The sequence below is a fragment of the Podarcis erhardii genome (assembly GCF_964252035.2).
Source record: "Podarcis erhardii genome assembly, chromosome: 11".
Classification (NCBI taxonomy): domain Eukaryota; kingdom Metazoa; phylum Chordata; class Lepidosauria; order Squamata; family Lacertidae; genus Podarcis; species Podarcis erhardii.
Genome location: NC_138501.1, coordinates 26,087,735 through 26,110,997, shown reverse-complemented (window position 1 = coordinate 26,110,997; position 23,263 = coordinate 26,087,735).

Genomic DNA, 23,263 nt, shown 5'->3' with positions numbered 1-23,263 from the left:
TTCCCCATCATCACTTACAAGTGGCTCCTAAAAGACATAGCTCGGAGCCAGTCCTACTCTTGGACAGAGTGAAGTAGCCTAGGCGTCAGCAAGGGGCTGGAGGATAGAGCTCTGTGTGCCACATGGTCTGCCATGCACCCCCTCAGCTAGCCTTCTCAGATGCAGCGGAGGATGTGACCTCATCACCAGCAGCGTTGAAGTAAGATCTAACTGCCTCTCCATTCACCTTCTAGACATGGAATCAGGGAGGGGAGCCATCTTGTTCTTTGCCTCAGGCAGCAAAATGTCTTCAGCAAGTCCTGCTACAGCTTTCAAGTCCGAAGCTAGTATGACCAAGACTGTGTTGCTCTCAGTCTGATTGAGAAATTACCCAGATCAGCTGTGGCCATCAGAGGTGCATAGGTTAATGTTCTGCGGAATGCCCCAATACTATACATACACTCTGGTCTCTATGCACTTAGTCGGTACTCTCGATCAGCTGAAAGTGGGATATGTGACATTAATCAAATGTCTTGATACTTCCTTTCTTTCCCCCTTTAATAGAAATTAATCAAGGGACTTTGTGATTGCACACTAATCCAGCATGCTATTATGTGAAAATGCACAAAGAGAAAACTCTCATTAGGAAAAAGAAAATCTCATAAGAATAAAGACAGAGTGTGTTTTCAGTTGAACTTGAAATGTGTAAATGTCTCATCTACCCTTATGTTAATCCTTTTGTGTATGGAAAGTTACTGGCATTTAAAAAAGAAAAGAAAAATACAGTGTCTCAGTTGCTCATAAACTATACTTTTATGATTTTGCAGCTAAAAATTGTAACTGAAAGTAACTTGCCAATTGTCACTTATTATTAGAAATAGCTGACATCTTAGTAACATATTTATGTTTCAAAAATTGGGAATTTATTATCACACACACAAAAAGTAGGCAGCCTGTAAATTCAAAATCAGATAGAAGGCTACCATCTAGCAGTAAAATGGGATCAATCTTTTACTTAAAAATGGATAGGATTATCTTGGTATCTATTTTCAATGGGAGAAGAGAATTCTGCAATATCATAAATAGACTGCCCTAAGTATGAGTTGTGGGAATATATTTGTAAAGGCGCCCCATGCATCATTTTCTAAAGGCAACAAGAAAACCTAGGATTGTAGACATCATGCAATCTTCTTTTATTTTATGACGGGGGGTGCCAATCCAAATCCCATTGAAGTAAACGCTAAATCACCCATTGATTTTCATGTCTGTGCACTAGTTAAGTATAAATAAGACATAGGCCGTGCGCTTGGCGCCTTATTCATAATCTTTCCATATGTAGACTACTAGGCATGTAATATTCCTGAAACAACAATCTAGCTTTTACAAATAGATGCTTTCCGGTAACTATTTTGTTCGAAAACAAATCAATATTCTTTCAGTATTCGCCATTCCCCCCATAGCTTAACTGAAGTGTTGTTCAATAGACACACACACACAGAGAGAAGGCAAGGAATGAAGCAGGAAGGAAGAGGGGAAATTATGCCGCCTAGCTACAAGCTGCAGAGGGAAATTAATATTCAAAAGGTTAAGGTGTCTGTGAAATGTATGTAATGAGTAACACTCATAGTTTGTTACTATAGGTTCATTGCCTCTAATGTTGAGGACGGCACATGGATAATTTACGATTCCCATTGTCCCCTCTGCAGGGATTAATTCTGAATTATTTATGTACCTATATACGCACAGAACTGAAACATTTTAGTTAAAGTCAGCCACTCACTCATAGTCTTGAAATTATGCAGCCCTTGTTGCTAAAAATGATGTTAGCCTCTTGTGATTTAAGTCATAACATTTTATTTTCAGTCCCACTGAGAGGGAAAGCATACAGAGGGTGGGAAAGATATATTTTCCTCAAGAAATCTCCGAATGCATTTTTTAAAGATGTAAAGAGATAATGCTAATTTTGTTGAGTCAAATTATCATTGTACCATGCATGTAAATAAAACTTTTTTTCCCCGTGATTTCACTGCCTGCCTGGTTTCCCCCCTTCCAGATAGCTATCTTTAAATAAAATACTATGTAGTTCAGCAAAAGCAGTCCCATCTATTTATACTTAATTTTAATAAAGGGAATTTCATTCAGTGGTTAATTCTCACCAAATTGGTATATTTTTGTACCGGTGAAACCCTAGCATGTTTTCTTTTCCCTTTCTAACACTGATATTTCATTGCTGGTCTTAATTGTGATCCCTTTGGCTAAATCAACAATCTTTAATCCTGGGAAAAATACAGGATTAAGCATTTCTTAGTAAAATATTAGATTAGAGAGAGTCAGTTAGAACTGATCTGAGGATAGTTATAAAGGTCTGCCTTGATCACATACATTTCACCCAGCAGAAGAGATGTGATTTAGCATATCGAGCACGTTTTAACAATTCTTTCTCTTTTTCTCAGCAAAATTTTTCTTCATGACTGCAACTGCAAGCAGGTTGAGACCCAGCCTAATTCCTGTAATGAGGCAAAAAAATACCCACAGTGAGAATGAGGCTAATTAACACAAGGGAGAAAAGAACTAAAGCCTTCACTAGACCGACCCCAACCCTTTGGGGGTTTCAGACAAACTGGCCTGTTCTCCTTTCAAGAATTATACCCCTTATAATTATGATGTACTGCAAGCAGACAGCTCCGTACACGATTGGGGTATTTAGTATACAACAGATAAAGATTTAGAAGTGTCTGAAGTGTAAGAGAGGGAGAAAAAAATGTATAAAAGATCAATCCTCCCTCCCCCCCCTCCCTCCTTCTCTGTACAACTCAACAATTGCTAATAAATTAGAAGGAGGGGCATATTGATGTACTGCTTGACTGTAACACAAAGAAGTGTAGTTAGCAAAAAGCTGCGGTGGGGAATGAACAGTATTTTAACTCGGCAGTTTAACCTCGGAGTCTGTCAGCTGTGACCTTTTACCAACCCCAATGAGAGCCTGATTTCTCACTTTGGCTACTCACTGCTGGATGAGTGAATGTAGAATTTGACAGCGAGAGGTTTTACATGAAAAGGGAAGGTACTTAAAAAGCATGTTTTGTGATGATAGGCTACATTTATTCACTGTTCATTACGCTCGGTGCCGCAGCCAGCCTTTGTGGATTGATTTGGGTGGGAGCAGCTTGTCTCCGGTGGAAGTGAAGAGGCATTATTGACCTGCTTGGGAGCCGCGGTGACCTCGGGATGACCCCCTTTCACCTGAAATTGACCTTGAAAGCAGCCCCCCCTTTTGAATAAATAAATAAATAATGCCCCCAGAAGCATGCGGATTATTAGAATTGACGTATGGCACCTTTTGCCTCCTCCTCCTCTCTCTCTCTCTCTCTCTCTCCCCCCCCCACTTTTATAGAGGTCCACAAGCAGAGGGGTGACGGTGGGGGGGGGGAGAGAATTGCTTTCTAAATATCTTGACCCTGCAGCTGCGTGGCTCGGTATTGGTGCAGATTTATGGACAGAGGGCAACTAGACGTTCTACTTGCTTGATGGCAAATTTTGCCATTCATCATTATTGATTAGAGCCCGCACTGTATGACAGAGCCCAAACCTTACGATGACAATTGCTATTTCAGTTGTTATGGGCCATAATGGGCCATAGGGATGATTTAAAAGAGCACAATAGCTATCTGTAATTACACATGAATAATCCATGAATTCTCGACGACTGTGCTCATAATCAGACCCTAACAACCAAGGCCAAGATATTTGTACTTGTTTTCGCCTTCCATAGCTGAACCTGAAGAGATCTTTGGGTAACCCGCAAACCACCGCAGTGGACAAGGGGCACATCTAGTTCTTTCCCTCCTGATTCTGTACACCCTCATTCTGGTTCGAATGAATCGGTTAATACGGATATTAAGGGGAAATTGCGTTATCTGCCTCTATCTCCAAATGAACTTGTCATTTGCTGGTTAAAATGGTGGCCACACTTTGGTTAGCTGCTGTCATTTAAGCCGAAGTGTTTGTCCACAATTAATTTTTGTATGTGCTGTTTTTCAGGCTGGGAGACATTAGCCACTCTGAAAATTTCCCCTCTCAGCCCGGATCGGAAGTATGGCAAAAGTCCCTTCTAAAGGAGACCCTGCTGTAATTTGTTTCATGGCTTAATCAATACCCGGTGTTATCCGAGTCGTCACCCGACAGAACTGTCTCCCCAGATATGAAGAATCAATACATGCTGTCCCCAGTATCCCACAGCCTGAGGCAATCATATCTTCCTTGGGTGGGGAGCAGTGGCCGCCATCTAGGAAGCCCGTGACTTTGGTGGACCACATTTTCCTCCGCCATCCATGCCTTTGTCCCTCCTTTTTCATTTGTTGCTAATGTTAGCTGGCAAGGCAGACAACAGGAGGAAAAAATCATACACAGTTGTGCTATAGCATCCTCACAGGAGGAACCTACTAATCTGATTTTTTGCCCAGCTTGTGACCTGCTTACACCTGTGATTGTTCCGGAGCACCACAGTGCCCCAACTTAAGTGAAGCATGTTATCTGTTACAATTCATCTATCTCCTATGTCTTTACATTGATGAATAACTACAAGGGTCCTCAGCAGGTTTCAGGACCTGCAAATTACAATCATCCTAATTTAGAATTATATTGTGTGGTGGGGGGGGGTTTCCCCTCCTTTTGGTTCTTTGCGGTAACAGAGGTTGGGGGTGGGACTGCCACGCTTTTATCCTCTTCATATATTGTTAGTATAGTACTGGGAGTTTAAACATTCTGCTACGTGGGCCCTAAATCTTTAAAAAGTATCTATTGTTGAATGAAGGTTGTGCAATCTTATTCCGACTGAGCTGGGCAAATGATTTTTTCCCCCAAATATTATTTCTTCCTCTCTGCTGACATTTATCTGTATGTCAAGTAAACACAAAGCGAGAATGTGCTTTCTTTAGCAGCTAAGTCTTTACAGAAGAGGGGGGAAAGGACTTGTAATTGGTATGACATTAGAAACCTATGTAGTCGCTCAGTCAGCTCCCATCTCATCTTTGTTTCTACCTCTCTATAAAGGAAAAGGCAGTATTGCCAGGAGGAAGAATATAAAAAAGGACTCATCCTTAAAAGGTACATTAACACACAAAGAGAGAGAGAAAAGAAGAGCAGCTTTATCAGGGATATGAGGGGAAAATATGTTTGCATTGTAAATGATCAGTTACTTCTGAGGTACATTAAAAAGGTTTACAGTGCAGTCAGACTACTCAGAAGTAAATCCCATTGAGTACAGTAAGACTTACTCCCAGGTAAGTGTGTATAGGGTTGCAGCTTTAATCTTAGTGATCATGAGTTAAACTGGATGTTTTAATCAGTTAGTGAGTGCCAGAAATAATTATGCCAGAGTGCTTCGTCGGCAGAATGTGTGTATAAAGCATATAAATCCTTCAGTTCCCCAGGGATATCACCAAATAACACACAACAAAAAGACAAAAGCGATATCAAACTCATATAAATTAAAATTGCAAATGATGTGAAAAATACAATAAATAACATGACCCTATCGCTCTGGGTATGCTATACAGGGAAGAGTGTCCAACACAAATACATTCATTAATCTCCTGTATCCCTTTCCTCAACTTTTTCAGGAAACTTTTCTTATATTTACTTTCTACAGTTCAGTCGAAGGTCATCTCATACATTTAGAAAGTGGGGTTGGTTACCAAGTAAAAGAGAAAGTCTTATGTGCCTGGGTTTGTTTGTTTTTTGGTTTTTAAAAAAAACAAATAAATAAATAATGCAGCCAGCAATGTATTCCTTCATAAACAAACACATTTGCAGGATTTAATGCCCACTCTGAAATAAACGAAAGTAATCAAAAGCATCACTAATTTCAGTCTTCCCTCTCTTTCTGCACAAATAGTTACAGAGTTTCATTTGTACGGGAACTTGGTTCATTCAGCGACAAATTCTGGATTGTATTTGCATATATTTTTTGGTAATTACAGGTGATGGGATGCAAATTAGAATTGGATGGCTGTGTAGGTGAAATGATCTCTAATCCTTGCAGCTTTCGCAAAATGGGTTTGGAGCTGAATTATTTGTATAATCCTTTTACTCGGAAAATGGAAGTGGAACATGCCCCTCTTACCACTCTGTTTGGGGGTGCTTAACAGACAGCGCCCGAGCTAACAATCATTTTCTTGGAACTAAAAGTTTTTTTCCTTTTTTATTATTATTTCTGCAATATTTCCTTCTTTTGGTTCACTGGAATAGCTTTCTCACCACTCCACGCAAACTGAATTAATCTTACATCTGGTGGTAATTTCACTGAATTTATTTATTGTTACATTTTTATCCCATCCTTTTGCACCAAGATGCTTAGAGCCGTGAAGCATGTTTGTCTGCAGCTTTGTCACAACAACCTTGTGAGGTAGATTAGACTGACGGATTAGAGACTGGCCCGAGGGAGGCATTCGTGATCAGTTCTGGCACCTCCTAGAAAAATAGCACTGCTCTCCACTGGCACTTTTAGGAAACTGATATACAGAGGCAGTGGAGGTAGAGCACAGTCGTCACAGCTAGTAGTCACAGACAGCCTTATCCCCATGAATCTAATCCCTTTTTGAAGCCATCCAAGTTGATGGTCAATCATTACAACTTGTGGCAAACAATTCCTTACTTAACTGTGCACTGTGTGAATAAGTACAGTGGTACCTCGGGTTAAGTACTTAATTCATTCCGGAGGTCCGTTCTTAACCTGAAACTGTTCTTAACCTGAAGCACCACTTTAGCTAAAGGGGCCTCCCGCTGCCGCTGCGCCGCCGGAGCACGATTTCTGTTCTCATCCTGAAGCAAAGTTCTTAACCCGAGGTACTATTTCTGGGTTAGTGGAGTCTGTAACCTGAAGAGTATGTAACCCGAGGTACCACTGTACTTTCTTTTGTCTCTGTCCTAAATCTTCCAATATTTGGCTTCATTGGATAACACTGGGTTAGAAACTGGGTATTATGAGAGTGGGAGAAAAACATTTCTCTATCCATTTCCCACACCGTACATAATATTCTACACCTCTGTCACTTGCACACACCCCTCCACCAAAACTAAAACACCCAAAATGTTATATCATTCCTGTATTTTAACTATTCATTTATTAAATTTGTATACCACCCTTCAGCTGAAGATCACAGATCTTTACCCCGCCCCCTCCAAAAAAAAGAGCCCCTTGGCTATTTTTATTGCACTTTGTCTGCAACATTTCTGATTCTACAATACTGTTTCTGAGGGGAGGTGGTCAGAACTGTACACAATATTCCATGTGACTGAACCATAGGGCATTTTAAAGCATTATGGTCTTGTCAGTTTTATTTTTCATTCTTTCCCTCGTGATCCCCAACATGGTGCTCAGCATTTTCTCAGCAGCCACACATTGGGTCAACATTTCCATTCAGCTATGCACTGCATCCCAAAAAAAGAGCCGCTGCTAAAACTAGAAGTAGGCGAATATGTTGATTTCAGTTTCTTATATTTCCTATCTCAAATTCATTTCTCATCATTTCCATATTAGTTTGCAGTGTGTGTGTGTGTGTGTGTGTGTGTGTTCTCATGAAAACCCACCAGCATTTTCGTATGAATTTCTCCTAACATATACATTTTGTGTGCAATTTTGCTTACCATACACATTTTTTCAAAGCAATTTGCCCTCACTGAATGCATTTCTCTATGTTATTTTCACTAATGTATGAATTCATATTCACACATTATGCTATAGATTTTTGTGCAAGTTACTTGGCTCGATAACTTCCTTACAAAACTGCAGACTTTGCATCCTTGTGTAATCTTACACAGCATTGGAATTGAAAGTATAACTTTGTATGCTGTAGAATCATGGAAACTATCACACCCTATTTGATCATGATGCTCAGAGAGGGTATTCAGACTGCTGGTGCACCAGTGGCTGACAGGGATTGGTTGGACACACAGAAACGGTGGGAGGAGCCTGCTGGAGAGCCCTCAAGGGAAGGAGGCTCAGAGCCCAGGATTAATACCTGCCCACACTTTGGTTTCGTTTCACACAAGTCTCCCATGTTATATTTGAATAAACATAACCAATCCCTGTCTGCAGTCTTCATTCCGAGTGTGTGACAAGCTTAAATGCTTGTGTGGCAAGTTTCTAATAATAGCAGAACAGGTTTAGATATTAATGTGGTCAGAGGACTTGTGTATGAAAGTTAAGCAAGAAGTTGGCTCCCTCTGTCTAGCCCTTTTTCACAATTATCAGAATCTGTTCTGTCTTCCTTTCCTCCCAACTCAAAGTTAAAATGAATGATGTACTTCTTTTAGAATAATATTTTTTATTGGAGATCATTTAAAATCATAATATTACTGACAAAATGGACAAACAATTTTACTTATTATTATTGTTACCCATCATCACTTGCAAAACTAATTTATGACAGCTGTACCTCTACCTTACTACACCTGAACTAAATTAAACTGTTTACACTTATCTATCCTTAACTATCTTTATATATCTATACACATCTATACAGTACTACATCTATCATCCTATACCTATAATTTATCCTTTTCTATCCAATACTATATGCTGTGATTTACTACCATAGTACTAGCACATTCTATAGTTATCTAGCTGTTACATGATAACACCAAATGAGAAATATTGTTGAACAGACAATAAAAACTGTTAACAAACTGTCAGAGACTCCTCGGGTTCAAGTGCAGAGATGCTTTGTTACATGGGGCTCGATTCTGGTGGTCAAAGGAGTGTAGAAACAAGAAACATTCTCCAACATGAAAATCAAATAAAGACATTTCAAGCAAACAGAAAGTCACAGTACACCGCTATGAGGTTACATTCTGACGTTCCAGAAGTGCCCATACACAGTGGCGTAGCGTGGGTTGTCAGCACCCGGGGCAAGGCAAGTAATTTGCGCCCCCTAACCCGTGGATTTGCGCCCCCTAACCCGTGGATTTGCCCTAACCCCAGATGTTGCGCCCGGTGCGCCCGGCCCCCCCTGCACCCCCCACGCTACGCCACTGCCCATACACAAGATTCCTGCTTAAAGTGGTTCAATTCAGTTCATTTGCTCCCACACAGCAGAACTTTTAATGGCAAAAATTATGCTGAGGTGGTATTTATTTATGTAGTTATTTACTTTTTTTGTACTGAGAGGCTGTACCATAAAGGTGTCATAGTTGAGAAGTGTAATCTACCCCTAGTGCCAGTCAGCTCAACACAGCTTAGTAGAACTCATGTCAGTTTGTCTTCCTTCTGAGAGAAGGAATCAGGAAAAAAATGGTGTTTAGGCTTCCTGAACAGAAAGGCAACTGATGACTTGCCAAAGAATCACATGGTAGGGAAAGAGAGCCAACAGCACCTTCTTTTTCTTGAAATTCCCCTTCCTTTTCCAACTTCTGTCTTTCACAACAGTAGCCAGTATCAGCAGGGAACAATATGTGTTCTGAAACTGAATACAGGGAGAATGGAGCACAGCAATGTGCTTTAAATGGAAATACATCAATAATATGAGCCAGAACAGAACTTTTGAATATAACCCTTGTTTTCTGCAAGGTTTTTCAGAAACTTGGAAAGAATTGGCTGATTATAGAGTGAGATGAGGCTCCCAGAAGTGCAAAGGATCTTTATGATATAGCACATGTTACTTAATTCAGTTTTGAGGTGGTAGGCACTTTGGTCTACCTGGGCTCCACCATAACCTGAAACCTCTCCATTGACACTGAGCTGGACAAGCATATTGGCAAGGCAGCTACAGCAATGGCTTACCTGTCCAAAAGTATGGGGGAGAATGTGATGCTAATGACCAATACCAAGATGAAGGTCTATGAAGCACATTGTGTTGAGCACATTGCTTTATGGAAGTGAACCATGGGCAACCCACCAGGAGTGACTCCTCAGCAACTTCCATATGTAGTGCATCATGAAGATTTTGGGCATCACATGGCAGGACAGAGTCTTAGACAAAGATGTGCTCTCCCAAGCCACATTCCCAGCATGGTCAAACTTCTGTCTCAGCAATGTCTGTGCTGGTTTGGTCATGTCCACAGAATGAAAGATGGAAGGATCCCCATAGATGTGCTCTATCGGGAGCTGGCTTCAGGCACTAGGCCTATGGGCAGACCAACTCTGTGTTACAAAGATGTCTGCAGATGTGACATGAAGGCTGACAACATTAACCCCGCCATGTGGGAATCCCTTGTCAGGCCACCCCGCTGCCTAGAGGCAGACAGTCAGGTCATGTATCCACGGTGGTGACCAGAGCAAGAATGACTGCTGGGAGGGTCAAAGACAGAAGAAATGCCATAGTGCTCTTGTAGCAAAACCAGATGCCTTCATCTGCCTCACCTGCAATAAAACATGGCTCTCCTGCATCCATCTCTACAGTCACAGCAGACACTGTAACTCTCCAACAGTTTGAATTTACCGCCAAAGAGGCACTCTTCCATTGTCTCTCGAGATAGATGGATACCAACAACTTGGACCAGCAATAGACACTGAAGTCTGACCTTCAGTGACAGACCAAGAAAACTATTTTAAATATTATCATTGGAGGTTACAAACCCAGTGTCCTTTGTTTTGTCTGGCAACTGTGTTTTTCTCATCAATGTGCTTGGTATTCTAGCTAGTGCTCCAACACAGTCTACTCCTTGTGGCCAAATTGGGAACACATATTCAATGTCAGAAAAATTCTGAGGGGCAGTCTGAGGTGATCAACATTTCGATCCCAGGGAGGTCTCAGAACAATCATAGTGTTCTCTCAAATTATGTAGTCCACATATGCTACAGGACACAATGATGGACTTAAGGGCTGCTTCAGACATCCTTTTTGTTGCATATTTATGATTATTTGTGCTTATGATGCTATTTGGGTGATCACACATGATTCAACTTGCAATACTGTTCATGTCTGCACAAGCTTTGGGGTGGTCATTCCAATCAGTGCATACCCCGTGACTTCTTGCAACTTCTTATACAACAAATGTACCATTTTATATTCCTTCTGCTTTTGTTTTGCTATACTCCCACTGGACAGTAATAACATGGTAGCATTGGGGAAGTGCCACCGACAAGCTAAAGCAGAATTAGTATACCACTAATGCACAATTATTGTGTCACAAACATTTTGCAGAATCCGCCCTCAATAAAACATCAGTCTGGAGGGATCCTTAATTTTTATACTGGCATAGACCTGGGTGCTCTAGTGATGGGGGGGGATGGGGGACTTTAGGCATGCCTTTCAACTTTCTGCACCAATGCTTGGCTTGGCACTGCACTGAGACTACACGAAGTCTTGATCAATGATCTTTGTCTACAGATCAATTGGGTAATTGCACCCTATTGATCTTCTTTGATTTTTCTTTCTTTCAGCCTTCAGTATCATTGATTATGAGCCATTGGTAACATGAGTGTGGTGTGACATTAATTCACAGGCATTCCCATAGGGTAGTGAGGGATGCAGGACCTCCTGCACTGGCTTCTTGAGAGGTCTGTCTTGTCCACACTTTATCCTCCCATTCAGTCTGCCTGAGTTCCCACCCAGGTATTAATAACCTTAACAGAAGCCCTTCCCATGTGTCCTACCTTCTGAAGTTAGGTGGCTGGCAATTGCTAAGAGGGTCTTCTAAATTGTGTTGTTCTGCTTATGGAATGCTCTCCTCAGGAAGGCTTGCTTGGTAGCTTCTCATGCCTTTTGATGACAGGCATAGATTTTTTTTGCAATGTGATATGGTCTTGAGAAACACAAGGCAACCATTTTGCTGAAGCTCAGCAGCTCTGACTCTGATCAGTACCTGTATAGGTGACTGCCTGGGAACCACATGTATGCTACATTGGATTTCATGAAAGAAAGGAAGGTGATAAATAAATATCAAATGTTGCTTCCCCTGGCTTTTTAAAAATACCATCAGAATTATGTCTTAGAATGCTCTTTTGGGTGCTCCTATGTTTTATTCTCCCCCACTCCAATTTTATTATTGTTTTGTTTCACTTTATTTTTTTATTTTTATTTTCACCTCAAGAATATTGGTTACAATTTTTATAAACAAACATACCAGTACATGTGACCTTGTGCTCTCAATGCTATAGATTTTTACCCTGCTTGTAGTCCTAAAAAGACTTTAAAAATAGCAATCACAAAAATAATACAAACAAGAAAATATCATAAAATAGACGCTGTCAAATCTTAAAGTGATTTATGTCACTCACAGTTTGACTCTAAACAATGAGATAACAACAAACAGAGCCCATGTTATTCATTTCTTTAATAACTTAGGCAGAGTGATGAGTAATCTATTTTAATGCATCACCTGATTATTCAAGTCTCTTCTAATATCTTAGATTTGCCAATCCTGTATGCAAAATCCCATGTCAGTTACTTGCAGCCAAAGCAATATCTGTTTCCAAGGAGACGGGACTCTTTCTTTTCTCTGGGAACTTCTCTAAGGAATGAGATTCTAAAAGAAGGTATGAGGCAGTACTTTTCCTGTATTATATGAATCATAACATGTAAATACAACTCTGGGATCCCTACAGGATTTGGATGGAACGAGCCAGAGTTGTACAGTTTATTTATTTCCAACTATGGTGTGGGTTATTATGAGTAAAAACATACCAAATTAAAGGAGAATATGCATAGCGTATATATTATAAACTAGCAGTGAACTCATTCTCCAAGAGTGGATAATTATGCAGCCAAAACAGAGTGATCCACTCACAAGAGGAAGGCATCAGCAGGCTTGGGGGAATCTCAAGGTTTGCAGAATTAGAAAAACCTTTTAGGAAAAAATGGATTGGGGGACCTCAAAACAGACCAGTAAAAACAAAGTGCATTCAGTGATCATGGAATACCGAGGGCTGGGGAATGGAACTGAGTGGATGGAAATGTGAGTAAGACACTTCGTTGCAGATCTTTTTACTTGTTCGTAGGTTTTGTTGTGAAATTATATTTGCACATTACATTGACATGCAGAAACAGGATGTTGATGTCCCCACAGCTTCCTGCTCCCCCACGGTGTTATATCTCAAATGCATCCTGCAGCCGTCAGAGACCACCTTCTCCCCTGTTTTCCACTGTGAACTCTAAGGTCAATTAAGAGCCATCTGTATGGCACATCTGTACTGTGTGGGCATGCAGATAGGTTTTCTCTCCATGACTGATCCGCAGCTGTGCAACGCCCTTTCCTTGAGAGGTGCCAAGTCAGAGCATGATCATTTCCAGAAGACATTTTTATCTAGCCTGGCTTTTAATATGTGGGTTAAGTCTCTATGAGATCGCTTTAAGTCTGATATTCTATTCTAGCATTTCAGTGGTTATTTTGTTTACAGGGCTTGTTGAATTTTTATTGTAGGGTTGCTATACATCCCTGTTCATCCCTTAGGATAGGCCAGGCAAAAAAAAAATATGAGTAACGTATTTGCTTTTTATGCTTTTCCAGTAAAATGTTCAAATTGGTGTACTTAAAAAAAAGATTGCATCCAGAATGAATAAAACTTCATTAAAAGAAAATCAAATTCAGATAAATCACACAGAGCAGCAAAACATATAAAAAGAGCAAACAAGATATAAATACTAAAATCCCAGCAGAAAAGAACCTTCAAATGGAGTGATTTCCACAGCTTCCATGCCACCACTGAAAAGGCCCTGGCCTCTATCACCTCAGAAGTGCAAGTTGTAATTTATTGTGTATTTTATTTCCCATATTTACAACAACTCTCCACCAAATAGCCCCAGGGTGGGGTACATATAAAAACAAAAAAGTAAATTGACAATAACTTGGGTTGGCCTCTGGAATTTTGGCTAATGAGTCACTCTTGCATTTAGCATTCAGAGTTTTATTTGATTTTATTTATTAAACGTACATCCTGCCCTTCCAAAGGAGTCCAAGACAGCAAACAACTACTGATAAACCCATAAAAACATATTTAAAACATCTTAAAACCAATTCCAATACAGATGTTTGACACTGGCTTTTATATGTTGATGTTTTAAGACTTTAATATGAGGCCCTTCTTTGTTTGCCTCCTCCAAGAGAGGTCTGGAGAGTGGCAGCACAAGAAAGGGCCTTTTCTGCAGTGGTTCCCCATCTGTGGAATGTTCTCTCCAAAGAGGTTCATCTGAAGCCTTCATTGTGCATCTTTAGGTGCCAGGCAAAAATGTTCCTCTTGAACCAGGCCTTTGGATGATTGACATCCAATGCCCTTTTAAACGTGTTGTGGAAGGGAGGATTATTGGTTTGTTCTTGTTCTTGTTTTTATTATGTATTTTGTGGTGTGTATATTGTAATTTTATGTTGTGAACCATGCTAAGATCTACAAAAGAAGGGTGGTATACTACTACTACGACTAAAGGTACCCCTGCCCGTACGGGCCAGTCGTGTCCAACTCTAGGGTTGTGCGCTCATCTCACTTAAGAGGCCGGGAGCCAGCGCTGTCCGAAGACACTTCTGGGACACGTGGCCAGCGTGACGAAGCTGCTCTGGCGAGCCAGCACCAGCGCAGCACACGGAAACGCCGTTTACCTTCCCGCTATAAAGCGGTACCTATTTATCTACTTGCACTTAGGGGTGCTTTCGAACTGCTAGGTGGGCAGGAGCTGGGACCGAAAGATGGGAGCTCACCCCGCCGCGGGGATTCGAACCGCCGACCATACGATCAGCAAGTCCTAGGCACTGAGGTTTTACCCACAGCGCCACCCGCGTCCCCACTACTACTACTACTACTAATAATAATAATAATAACAATAATAAATAAGAATAATTTTTATTATTTTTTGGTAACCTAAGGGACCTGTATGGGACGCGGGTGGTGCTGTGGTGTAAACCACTGAGCCTAGGGCTTCCCGATCAGAAGGTCAGTGGTTCGAATCCCCATGACGGGGTGAGCTCCCGTTGCTCGGTCCCAGCTCCTGCCAACCTAGCAGTTCGAAAGCACGTCAAAGTGCAAGTAGATAAATAGGTATCGCTACGGCGGGAAGGTAAACGGCATTTCCGTGCGCTGCTCTGGTTCACCAGAAGTGGCTTAGTCATACTGGCCACATGACCTGGAAGCTGTACACCGGCTCCCTCGGCCAGTAAAACGAGATGAGCGCCGCAACCCCAGAGTCGTCCGCGACTGGACCTAACGGTCAGGGGTCCCTTTACAAGGGATCTGTGGTAGAACTGTGATGCACATTTTGTTGCCATTTTATTTACTTATCTAACAACACTGAAAGAAAACTTTTAAAATATAAAATTAAACATTAAAACATTATCAGTAAAACTGTTAAAAATAGGTATTTTAAAAAATATGCAAAAGACAATTAAAATCAACAGTAGCTAAAAAGAAATAAAACACATGTAACTTTAACATGTCTGGATAGGCTTGGCTACAAACAAAAAATGTTTTAAGCAGGTTCCCTAATTAGTGCATAGGCAGAGAGTTCCGATGAGTAGGTACTACCACACTAAAAGACTGGTTCATTCCTTACAAGTGCTGAATGATAAAATAAAAGAAATACGCCAAATAGCATATTTATAGTGGATTCATCATCTTCTGCATGCTGGAGTTTATCATCTGCCATTTCCCTCCACAAAAGCGTTACATGAGCATACAAAAGAGTTTATTTTTTTCGGATGGTGGGGAGGAATAACAAGCCTGGCTGTTGTGTCTAGGAATCAAAAGTGAGCACAACAATCTAATCACCACTTGTTTTTTTAAGTATTAAATATATAGTTTTTCCTCTGTCTCAGCAGGATGCTACAAAAGTATATTATTTTTTTCCAGTTGATTTCCTCCTTTTGAAGTCGTTCTTTGATTGTTTGACAGCTTTATCAGAGCTGTCATAGAAATAGCAGACATTGATGTGTAATATATTGGACAGTGGGTGTGTGTTTTGGGAACGATGAATTAAGATCTAAATTTTATGTTAAAAGACTCTAATGGGCAATTTTATGCAACTGCACTCCTTAGTATTATGGGTAATATGACAGTGACAGTCAAGTTGGTAACGGGTAGTAGAAGGCGCATTAAAATACCAATAGATGGCAGCTAGAGCCTTTAATAGTTTGTTTACTGGAACTAAATAGAGGGAGTGAACTTGTGATGCTTACATGGAAGCTAATTAGCATGATACTATAAAGATGGTAATGAAACCACAAACATGAGCAAATGTGTTAAATACAGCTTTGGAAATATTAACCTGTGTACAATGGTTCATCCATGCACCATTTTGAAAAATATTCTGTATTTCATTTTTTTCTTTTTTACACATTGTCTATTCTCATTATGACCCAATATGTAGTTACTGCCTCCCCATGACCACCTCCCACGTTGCATCAGTAATTATTAAAAATGTCTGTCACATCAACAGTCCAGAACACTTGAATGGTTTCTTTACTAGTACAACATGTAATCAGGGTCACCGGCACTGCCCTGCAAAGTACCGTATTTTTCCGTGTATAACACGACCCCATGTATAAGACGACCCCTTTTTGGGGGGAGCCCTCAACAGTTGTTGAGCTTCTTTGGTAAGTTCGCTGAGCTGTTGAGCAGCTTTTCGACGATCCCCCACTCTGGCTGACGGAACTGGTGTCGTAATACACCACATACTGGCACTCACCAAATACTCATTCTAAGCCGGGAAGAGCAGGTAAGCAGCCTCCTCTCTGATATTTCCCTGCTACCGCCACAGCACCAGCCCTCGCTTACTTAGCATATCAACCCATGTATAAGACGATCCTCATTTCGTCACACACAAAATTCAGAAAAAAGGTCGTCTTATACATGGAAAAATACGGTACTCAGAATCAAATCCAGGAAAGAGTGACAAATCCTGTACTATAAGATGCTGGGGGGGGGGGGGAGTTACTAGACTGGTTATTGTAAAAATGCTTGTACAGTGGTACCTTGGGTTCAAAACTGTCAACTTTCAGATTTGAAAAGAAGGGATCAACAGCCTCAAAAATAAGGGATCAGCAGCAGTCTACAGGATATCTAACAATCCGGCATAGCAGTGGGAAGCAGCAGGAAATGGCGCTGGAATAAGGGAATTTCCTGCAGAAAAAGGGAAGGTTGACAGCTATGCTCGGGTTAAGAACTTAATTCGTTCTGGAGGTCCGTTCTTAACCTGAAACTGTTCTTAACCTGAGGTACCACTTTAACTAATGGGGCCTCCTGCTGCCACCATGCCACCAGAGCACGATTTCTGTTCTCATCCTAAAGCAAAGTTCTTAACCCGAGGTACTATTTCTGGGTTAGCAGAGTCTGTAACCTGAAGCATCTGTAACCTGAAGTGTCTGTAACCCGAGGTACCACTGTATATGAATTCCTGTTATTGTAATGATCTCCTTGTGATATGAGACAGTTTGGGTGCATCTATGTGAAAAGCAGCATTGTTGGCAACTCTCTCTCTTGGGGGACAATGAACAGTGCCTCCGGGGCTGCAGTCAAACCACAGGAGAATCCCAGCGCCAGCTGTGGCTGCAGAGATTGGTAACTTGTAACTGCTGCCTCCCACGTTGTTTTTCTATGTTAGCAGCACCAAAGTGACTTCTCCAAGGCACAAACCTTACCAGTGTGTATGGAGGTCCTGGACTGTCCAGATGATCCTTCGCCTTATTGATGTGGACCAAAGAAAAGCAGAGCAATACATTTGGCCCCAGCTTGGTTGCAAGGAGTTGCCAGAAGGAGGCATAGAAGATGACATCCAACCATTTTAGGAACTCTACTCTGGATTTGTGTAGGGTTTACTCCCTAGCCTTTCCTTCTCCCAAAGATGTCCCTCAAGGCAGCATGTATGTATTTTTCATCAGTCCAGAAGCCTTTATCACAAATGAGTATAGCCACAAGGCAGCGGAGGTTTAGGATCAGAGTTTTTCTTCTCCTAGATGGGCTACCTTCCCAGGTTGAAAATTCCCATCTTGAAATAATATCAATACACATATCACTTCAAATGAAAGATAAGGGATAAGGATGCTTGCTTGGCGCAGAACACATAGAATTTCCATTCCTGTAACATTATGTTGGTTCCTCTTAACTGGTAGAAGATGTCAAGCATGTGTTCTTCAAGGAAGCAAAGTATTGAAAACAGCACACTCAGTCCACTAGTGTTTTCACATGGGAAGACAAAATTTGGATTGAGATTGTAGTCATGTGAAAAATATTTCACGCGAACGAGCCCTTGGTGGTAACACCAATTATCCCTTCTTATATCTCTTTTGCTTTTCCTCAGAACATTGGGTTAGGATATAACTAGCAAATGGTTGCCCAAGGAAAACAGAGGCTGCCAAATGACATGGCAAGTGTGATGCACCTGGAGTTTGAACATCAAGGGCTAGATGCCAAAACCCACTAGATGTGTTTTCATGCAATATTCAGCACACATTTATGTAAAACTGCCTCCAAATGAGTTTGTTCAAGCTCACTCTCAGCGGTGAACTAAATGACCCATCTTCAAGTACTTATTGTATGTCTCTATAGACACCAAATATATATGGCAGCATGGCTGGAATTCAACAGTGATTCATATTTGACTGTTAGAACCCTAGTATGCCCATGCCATGCTCTGTCTCGTACATACACATAGACTTCAGAACCTAGATGTCCACACCAGGCCTAACTGAGCAGTAACTGATGGGGGCATGGAGGAAGAGCCTTTCATCGACTAGCCTCTGCCTAATTGTTTGGCATCCATCTGTTTCAGGAGACAATGGAAGATTGCGTTTTCGGGGGTGAAGTCAAACTGTTGAAGAGTTACACAATCACTATGCAAAAAATAAGGGGGGGCTCACATTGGGACATAAAAATAGAACAAAAGCACCTCTTTTATTATCAATAACCAACATAATTTATTTTGCAAACATAAGAAAACGAATGGTTTTAAGTAAATGTATTGCAAATGCTGAGCCAAATATAATAAAGCATGATCACTTACATAGATCCATATGGGATACAGAGGTACCAGCTGCTGAAGAGTGATGAACAACACTGAGAAAACAGAAGCTGTAACTATCAAGCCCTCCTGTTTCAGAGAAATTTAGTCATGAGCATAAACAGCCATGCTGAGAAGAATTTTGATGGATATATTTGGCACCACAGTTGACCCCCTGCTACTTGTTGGATTCTGTGATTGTATCCTACCAAAGGTACTGCAAGCATGAGTGCCATTGTTCTCATGTCCTGCTTGTGAGCTTCCATAGACATTTGGTTGGCTACTATGAAGACAAAATGCTGGACTAGATGCCTTCAAGTCTAACCCAGCAGCGTTCTTCTTACATCTTTATTTAGCCCTTGACTGGTCAATCCTGAATAAAACACCCAGTCAGCATTTTCTGGTTCTCTCTTGTTGTTCCATGGCAAAGTTCTTATCTGAAAGATTGTGTGATGGAAATTGGTTTGGCCTCCTATGGTTTGCTTAACCTAGCCTGGGCACCTCCATACTTCTTACACCAAAACCTCTAGTCTAGGTTTTGCTTGTACCATGACCTGCTCCAATTGTGACCAACCTTGTGACCGCCTGAAAATGTTCCCCATTTTTTCCCTTTTTAAAATCTGCTCATTTACAGTGGAACCTCTGCTTGCAACCATAATCCATTCTGGAGGTCTGGTCATAACTAAAAACGTATATAAGTAGAGGTGCACTTTTCCATAGAAAGTAATGGAAAAGTGAATTGATCCATTCTAGACAATGAAAAACACCCCCTAAAACAGCAATTTAACACAGATTTTACTGTCTAACGAGACCATAGATCCATAAAATGAAGGCAATAATCAATGTACTGTACTATAAAATAAATAAGACAGTATTGTAGTTGAAAAAAATAACTTTTTTTCTTACATGCACTGAGGGTGGGTGGGCTTACCTACAAGCTGGGGGTGGGGCAAGGGTCAGTAAACAGCTGATTCACTTCTGCCAGGGTCACTTTTTTTCTTGCCAGGCCAGGTTCTTCTCTGGACTTCCTCAGGTTAGTTCTTCAGCGGGGTTTGGGGCTGCAGTGCACCCTGCTGTGCCTCTTGCAGGGGGCACCTCTTCCACAGCTTCGGGGATGGGATGGGGGCCCTCTCCCCAGCAGCGGAGGTTCCAGCGCTGCCCCACAGCCAGCTGGGTGAGCTCCGGGCTGCTGGCAAGGCCTCTGTTTGTCTCTAGAGGAAAGTTCATATGTCGAAGCACCTACTGAAGGTTGTAACTGGAATTGTACGTAAGTAGAGCCGTGCGTAAGTCAAGGTTCCACTGTATTCTGTTTCACATGCACATTTTTGTGCAATCTCTTGGGAATTGAAAGATAGGAAGGGGGAAGACAATGATCTGCATGAATTGTGAATCATATTCCTCCCAGTAATTCACTGCTTTCCACATGTGCTGCTTCATGGCAGATTCTTGCTGTTCTTTCAAATAGTAAACAGTTCTTTTCCTTATACCTACCTAGATGTAACTTATGGTTCCCTGAGGCAACCAAGGTCCAGGTGGCAACAAAGGAATCCTGGAAATTGGGGCGTTTTGGAAGACCCATGTTGGCCAAAAGAACTAGGGCAGTTCAGAAAGGATTACTTTTCCTGCCTAAGGCCCCATATATTTTAATACCTTTTATGCTTTTTTGCCATTTTTAGATGTTTTCCTTGTACTTTTAAATGTCATGTAAATTCTGATTTCCTTTAAAGTAAATTCAGTTTTACTTTTTAATGATAAGCTGGTGCCTTGGGGGTTTCATCATTGCCTACCCCTGCCTGCTCCGGTGCAGCCATACCTGTTTTAATTAATGCTTCAGTTCAAACCAAGTCTAAGGATTGCCAAGGTCATGCTTTCGAGCAAAACAGGGGTAGGGGTGGGGTGCAAAAACCCCCAAACCCAACTGTGCCTTTATTTTCTTTTTCTGTGGCTGTTTATAAGCATAAAACAGAAGAAGCAAATTGTATGCGGCTCAGCGCAGGAAGCCTTCCCATGCTGTGCTGTGAGCAACTGCAGGTTGAAAGAGAGAGTCACCTGATTCTCCATCTCTTCTCACCAGTACCACACTATGCTTTGCGGGACGAGATGTGGAAAATCAGGTAGCCTTCTGTCTTTTCCCAGCTAGTGCTGCACTATGAGTCACAGTGTTGGCTAGGCGATTGTGAACATTGGCGACTCTTTCCTCTCTCTCCTAGCCTGTGGTGGCTTTTATGGGCTTTAAAACAGGATTAGGCCAAGGCATGGAGGATTTTATTTATTTACTTAATGACATTTATAAGCTGCTTAAGATTTCAAAGATCTCTCAGCAGTGTACAACACAAAACCATTAAACAATGTCATTGAAACAAAATACAACATAAACCCCATAAAACAGTAGTATACGAAAGCATATAACAACAAAGCAAAAGCACAAAATCAAGGTTTGACATTATGGGTCTGGGAAAGCCAAGGAAGAACGATGTTTCTTTACAAGACATCTGACAGAGGTGGGTTTTGGGCAGCGCGACGGTTCTCTCACACTGGGTGCCGACCTGAGGGGGTGCATTGCAGGGCTTCACAACTACAATGTAGTGCATCAGAAGTCACATCAGAAACCTCATAGGTTGCGTCCAAGGCTTCGGACATGACTTCCGGGTCTCCCAAGCACTGATGCAGCATAAACGATGTAATGTGATGTGATGACATCACAATGTCATGACGTCACGTTATGCCTCAGGTGCTGTTGGCACCCATAATCTGGGGCCCAAGTTGGCACCCCTGGATCCCCCAGCATGGCAGATACTTCTGCACAGGTGGAAAGCCCACCCGCTGTCCTCACCCAAAGAGGGCCAGCTTATCTCTGGAGTAATACAACAGCTTCTCTATACTGAATGTTGACTGCTGTGCTTGAAGAGGCAGCCTTAGCTGTGACAACCATTCTTCCCTCACCTGCCACCAACACTCTTGAAAGGATACTAAAGATACATTCACACCATACATTTATAGCACTACACCACATTTCTCCCAAAGAATTCTAGGAGCTGTAGTTTGTGAAGGTTGGCGAGAGTTGTCAGGAGACCCCTATTCCCTTCACAGAGCTACAACTCCCAGAGCCCCTTATGAAGAGAGATTAATCAATTAATCCACTCTGCAATTAAACTGCACTGGGGATTGTAGCTCTGGAGCAAAGAAATCACTTTAAAAAGTGAAGTCTTTGCTGCTGTCCCCTGCCTGCCTCCCAAATTTGTTAGAATTTTGTCAGCCTACCAAAGACTCTGGGTTTCATTGCTCCCTTCTTTCTGTTCCCACCATCCCACCCCTATGAATGTGCCAAAATATCCCCTTGGGAACTTTCTAGAAGCATTCTTCTTAATGAATCAGTTCGTTGTTCTGCTAGATTTTATTATTTTGCTATATCCACTCCTCCTTTGGTTTTATTATTTTACTATTTCTCATTGAGCTTCTCATTGCGTTTTGTACATTATTATTTCAATGTGAGCAGCCCTGGGAGCTTTTAACTAAGGGGTGGCTTCATACATAAGATAAGTAAATAAAAAAGGAAATGAAATAATAACTGATAATTGAAAGCCAATTTAGATTGCATTGAGAGGAGGTATTCACAAAGGCCGACCTGTGTGGCCAGTTTGGGGTGTATGGCATGTTGCCCCCTGATACCTCTGGTAGGGGAAATGCCATGCTCCTTCTGGGGTAGTTTGTCCACCTTTGGTCCCCATCCTGCACTTAGCTCTCACCTGTGACTCCTAGAAGCTACCAGCATGCAACAGCAGCCACACCCCAAGAATAGATTTGACCGGCTGGCTAAACCAGGTGAGGGTGGCCAATGGGTTTCAAACCCTCAGTGAGTTAAGGACATCCCCTGCATGTGAAGTCAGGCTCCAGCGAATTGAGCGGATGAGAGCAATGGTGGATCCAACTGTCAAGAAGACAGTTTATGCGTGTGCTGTAGAGCAACGTGAGGGCCAGATGGGGCTCATCAACATGGGAAAGTAGCCCCTTTAGGAGAAGGAAAACTGATCCCAAACCTCTGCTGCCTTATGGGATATCATCGGGAGAAGAAAAGACTAAGGAGTAAACCCTACACAAAACTGGAGTGGAGTCCCTAAGTTGGTTGGATGGAACCAGTGCTTTTTCCTGGGGGGATGCAGGGGGATGCATACCCCTAAACATTTTGTGAATCTAACAGGAGAAGAAACAAAAAATATATAGTTTCTTCTCTAGCAAGGTGAATCGTCAGTTCTGTTGCTACCCCCGATGGTGGCCTCATTTCCTGTCATGCTGTTTCCTGAGTCTCAGACGGAAGTGAGCGTTTAATGTGTGAAGCAGTGTGGAATGTGGATGTGTGTTGTTTT